Source organism: Coffea arabica, chromosome 9e (genome assembly GCF_036785885.1).
Source record: "Coffea arabica cultivar ET-39 chromosome 9e, Coffea Arabica ET-39 HiFi, whole genome shotgun sequence".
Taxonomy (NCBI): Eukaryota; Viridiplantae; Streptophyta; class Magnoliopsida; order Gentianales; family Rubiaceae; genus Coffea; species Coffea arabica.
The window spans coordinates 5,678,118-5,684,117 of NC_092327.1; positions in this window are offsets into that span (position 1 = coordinate 5,678,118).

A 6,000-nucleotide genomic window follows, 5' to 3' on the forward strand; every position below is an offset into this window, starting at 1 on the left:
AATTACAGAATTCATTTCTAATTTCACAAGAAAACAATGTTGGGCCATCTTATGCATTTGGGCTGAAATGAAGAAAAATAAATAGATCCATTTTATTTAAAATATAGTCCAACCCAATTCATTTTTACAACATTTAACCTAATAAAATTTGGACTTGAACTCCAAAACCCAATGTTACAAATCTAAACAAAATAAAACAGCAGCCTACTTCTTATTAAAATCATTTTTCTTAAATTCCTAAAATCATCTAATTAAATAATCTAAATCCAACAAATTTTATTCAAACCCCAATTATACTCTAAAGACTAGAATCAATTCACCAACAATATGCATAAAATATATAGAGGAAGCCCAGACCTCCAAAAGGAGTAATTTATTCATTTTTTCACAAATTTTGGGGGCCATATTATAATTATGCAAAAATTTGGAGGCCAAATTACAAATATATTTTCTCATAAACTTAAATCAGTAAATAACATTCCGTGAATTCATCTGATTTTCAGCACTATCAAATGTTTAAAATCCACCCAATAAAGATAAAATAAAAGAAAGAGAAAAAAACAAAATTCTTAACCCAATTCATAAAACCCATCCCATTTAATCATGCCATAGACTTGGGTTTTAGTGTCTTGATTCAAATAAAACTAACAACAACATCCAATATAAAGACACAAAGGTCCCAAACAAAAAATCCAACACAAGCCCACATATAAATAATAAAGTTAAATCCAATAATTTAACACACAAGCCCAACCTGAAACAATTTTCTGGCCCAACTCTCAACCCACAAACATAAATTAACAACACCCAAATGTCTTAAAAGATCAAAACATAACAAAGAAAACAAAGAAAAAGAGAAACAAAAGAAAAGAAAAAATAGATGAAGTTTCCGGTGGGTCAAGAACACAACCCACCGGAAGCTGGAAAAATTCCAGCCAGAGTGGTCGAAACTTCACTGGAGGACATTTTCAAGGGTATTAAAGACCAGATACATGTTCCCTATAGCCTCATGAGTTCATTAAAACACCAACCCAATCCATAAAACCCCACAAATCATGAGAATGACGAAATCTAAGTTGCAAACCCATAGTTACCTATAGTTACCTACAAGAGAGGAGGCTATAGTTACCTACAAGCACTGGCAAACTCGATTAAAAGCCGGAAATCTCAAGAAAACGCACCCCAAATTTCGGAAACGAAGCGAAGAGGTTCCCGTAGTGGAGGTTCAAGTGCTAATGAACCAGCAACTTTGAGCTTGAATTTGAGGGATTTAGGGACGTTTTTTCAGGAAATTTTCAAAACAAAAGTTGTTCACTGAAGTGCATAGATTATGCAGAAATAAATTTCTCACTTAAAGGGCTACGACCGAAGTCGAATTTTGATGAGAAACAGGGCTGACGAATCAGCCCTGTTAGTAGCTTTTTCCAGAAAAAAAAAAAAAAAAAAACTTCTTTCTCCTCATTTTTTCTCTTTTCTATTTTTTGGTTGCTTGGTCGACTTATCAAAACTCTCCCCTTTGCTAAGAGGCTTATTGCTAACTATTTAAATGGGGACAAAAATCCAAAAATCTGAGATGTATGTTTGGGATAAGAATGGGTTTATGTGGCTTATTTTTTGTCTCTTGGATCCATTTGTTGAGTTGTTTTCTGGATAGAAAGAATAAAAAATCCCTCACGATTTTGTTGATTTAATGGTTCCTTCATCTGCAACAAGAAGGGGTATGGCGCGCGTGAGTTGCATGCGCGTGAAAGTTTTTTTTTTTTTTAAGAATTGGGCTCGATGGGCCTTTTCTATTTTCTTTCTTTCCAGGCTTTTGTTGGTTTTTATTTTGGGTGATTTTTGTGGAGTTTTGGCTTGGGCTAAAAGGAATGAGGAATATTTTTAAACTTCCATTTCTTTTTTCTTTTCCTACAAAATAACACAAAATAAAATGATTATTTATAAAATAAAGATACAATAAAATAAACAAGAATTTTTGTTTTGGAAAAAAAATTTGGTGTCTACAGTGTTATTTTCAAGATTATCAGCTACTTAACTATTGGTGCAAAAGCGATCGGCCTGATTGGTCAAGGCTATCAAGTATATCAATAGTTTGCAAGAGTGAACAATCATATTGGTGACGTTCAGTCTGATTGGTCAAGGCTATCTATGTTAAGTTTGTCTTTATATCCCTCATCGGGAGTTTTACAAAGAAATCTCTCCCCATGGTAGTTATAAATACAGAGGGTTTAAATGAGTTTAAGTGTACTAAGGGCACCAGTTTGAGTATCGTATGCACCAATACAAGAGAGTTTAAGGGGACCAACGCCCCATTCTAAGAGGCGTTTTGATTAAACATCAAATCGAAAGAGCAAGTTATAGGCTTTTGACTTGTTAAGTATTTTGTGTTATTTAGATTCTTTTGTTTTCAGTTTTAAATGTCTTTTGGGTCTTGGAATTATTTTCTAGGTTTTGTACTCTCATTCTGTTATAATAAATCTACTACCTTTTTACCCATAGATATAGGTCAATTTGACCAAATCACGTAAATTTTTATGTCTCTTTGTTTATTTTTTTTGGGTTTGTTATTGTCTTTATTCGGTTGCTGATGAAGTGATGAACGGGCAGACAAGTCGAGTTGACAACACAAGCACACCTGCCGAAATATGAAAATGACCGAGGTCTTGTCCCCCGATCTCCCTCCGATGATAAAGTCAGTTATGGGACGAGAGCTGAAATAAAAATAGGTAGTTGGGTTGTTAGTTCTATCTACCTAGCGTTTAGAGAGTGAGGGTATTTATAGTGGGGATCCAGAAGACAGGATGTAACTCATACACTGGCTAATTGTCAGATGACAGGCTAGGGCAGCGGGCTCAGTTGTAACTCTGATCATTAGGGTGGCGAGAGTCTTCATTAAACACCAGTCAGCTCTACCTCATGGTGTTTTATGTTGGGCCCACAATAGTTACGGGAGCGAAGTTCAACAGGTGGGATTGACCAAGGAGATATCTATCTTGGGACGGTGAAGACGAGGTCTTTCTGGAATAAGCGATCTTGGGTAACCACCTTGGTAATGATGAGCTAAGGTAGTACCCACAAGAAGCCCCCCAGCCTCGGGGTGGAGGAGCTCAGATGCCTTTCTTCCCGAGGCCAAAGTGCAAGATGCACAAGAGACACGTGTTGCGATGCCATGTGATGGGAGGCCAAGCGTTAGTTGGAGGCGACTGATGGGAGACATTCTGAAGGGGTGTCAGATGAACCATTGCTTATTAATGAAGAGAGAGAAGGGCGGGATTTTGAGATTTGGAACGTCCCGCCTTTTCACTTCCACCCTCCCTCTATAATTAGGGGACTTTTACCTGTCACTTTCACCATTGTGAAAATTATGGTGATACACTCTAGGTGCATTTTCATAGTGTTTTTCTCAAGTCAATTCCAGCTAATCCCACATCCAGAAAATAGTAAGTCATCCCTTCTTTCTTGAGTAGGATATCATGGATAGAGTAGCTAGGTCGCATAAGGAAACGGTCAGGCCAGACTTTAGAGAAGCAGAGAAGCCTGATCCGTCGGAGGAGGAGACCACATCATCGGAGGAAAAGTCTAATTCAGAGGAAGAGACCTCAGGAGACATAGTTGGCGAAAAGGCCTCAGAATCTTGAGAAGCCGAGGCAACTGAATCCGAGGTCACGACCTCAGGATCTCAAGAAGCTGAGGCAATGGAGGCCAAGGTTATGTGTACAATGACGTCTTCGATTCTGAAGTCCCTCGAGATGAAAAGGTAGTAGTCCCCTCAATTCTACCCAACCTCGGCTAGATAGATTTCGGCAAGCTCCCTTTATTCAGGAGCACGATCGAGGAACTTGGGGCGGAAGCTTTGCTACGAAAGTATCCCTTCCATCAAGGTTACAGCATTAACTGGGCCAAGGCTGATTAGTCAGCGGTTATTCCATTGAAGTCACGAGTACCCATATATACTGACCAGTTGGAGGTCTGTCTACGGATGGTGACAACAAGGTTTCTGTGAGACAGCCTCTCATACTAAGGTGTTTGGATATTTCAGCTGGTTCCTAATGCTATTCGGATTCTCGTCGAGTACAAGGTGCTTTGCAGAGAACAGGAGGTAACCCCAAACATTAATCTCTTCCGATGATTCTACACCATCAAAAATAGCAGGAACGAAAGAGGGTAGTTTTATTTTGGAAATCGGAACAAGAATATACCGAAACTAGTGGTGGGTGCCCCGACCTCAATAAAGCATAGAAGAATAACTTTATTTTCATCCCAGTTAGGGACTTTCTTGAGGGCTTCTGGCGGAGGCTGCATAACGCCTAGGCTAATCCATCCCCAAGGCTCGTCGGGGAGCACAACTTTCAAAAAATAAAGGGGTTGTTGGTTCTTCCCAGAAGCGGTGTTAGTGGATGGAGGAATCAGCCGAGCTCTTCTCAATCCCAACAAACCCCCTTGCTACTCTTCTAAGCTCAAGAAAAATTGTAACTTTTATTCCATTGTTTTGTGTCTTTTTTCCTAAACTAAATAATAATGTGTCACTTCTTGTAGTGGTTAAGGTGTCCGATTTCATAACCTTGGGGATGGAACAGTGGGCAAAAGGTAAAAATGCAAAGTTTCAACTAAATCGTCGATAGCGGAAAAAAAGAAGAAAGACAGTACAACTACACTTCGGCCCCCAGTAGGTGGCTTGGCCCATCGCTCCGCCCTTATCCAACCTCCTGTAATCATAGTTGAAGAGGAAAACTCGGATATTTCCCTAATTTCGCAGAGTGTAACTACCTGAGATTTTATTCGTAGTCTCGGCAGGATGAGGAAGAAGTAAGTCACTACATCCCCTCCAGTTATAGTGGGCGCGTCCTTATGGAATAGGTATCCGGTGGTACCTCGCCTCGCTGGTGACAAGACAAGGCATCCCGGTGAGCACTACTGTTCAGATTGGGACGTTAATGTGAATGATTGGTGCCAGGACCCGTAGCTGTCTCAGAAGCTATTAGTGAATTCAACCTTGCCATGGGACGTGGAGTACACCAAGTAGTTACCGCTTTCTGAGCTGGTGGACCACTTGGTTATTGCCTGGGCCTCGACATCAGCTTTTACCACCGAGATAACTAGGCATTACAATTATCTGCTCGAGACACACTAGTCTACGGCTGAGTTCCAGGAGAAAATATCTCTATTGGAGAAGAGGTTGGCCGTGACCGCTCATGAAGGGGATCGTACCCGAGAAGAGAGAGATCTGGTCATGGCCGAAGCAAACTCCTATAGAACAGCCCTTGAAAAGGAACAAAAAAAAAGACATCAGAAGGAACTGTCCCATAAGGAGGCTATCGAGAAGGAGGGGGCCTCGGCTATGGAGGTCTTTCTCAAGTCCGAAAACTTCAAAAAGACCTCGGCGAACTGACCCTAGCGAGTTTCATGTTCAGCTAAATCTCGGCTATAAACGAGGTAAGCCTACTGCTGTCTGAAGAAAATCTAAATATTTTCAAGGCTAAAGATAGTTACAATGAGGATGTTAAGGAATTATGCGATCACATGGCTGCAGATATCCAGGAGGGACCAAACTTGGCCGAAATATTAGAAGAGTTCAATCAACAGTTGGCTAAGTTCGATATTGAGGAGCTTGGATAGGAGGAAGATGAAAAGGATCAGGACAGCATCGAGGCTGCATTAGATGCTGAGATAGCTGAGAGTGATGACAGGGTTGAGACGGAAAACACTTAGAAGTGTTCCTGGACTCAATTTGTTTTTTTTTCTTTTTTTGTTTCCTATGATTCACCCGATCCATTATACTATTATTTATAACAATTTATAATAATATCAAATATTTATGGCATCGGCTTCTTCACTCCCCCATCTCTCCTTTATTAGAAATAACAATAGCAAATATTATTTTTAAAAATAAATTAACTATTATGACATCACGGACGATACAACTTGAGATTTTCTACATCCCAAGCTGGAGGCACAAGAGTGCCATCTCAGTAGGTTAGTGTACAATAGTCATTAAGGCTA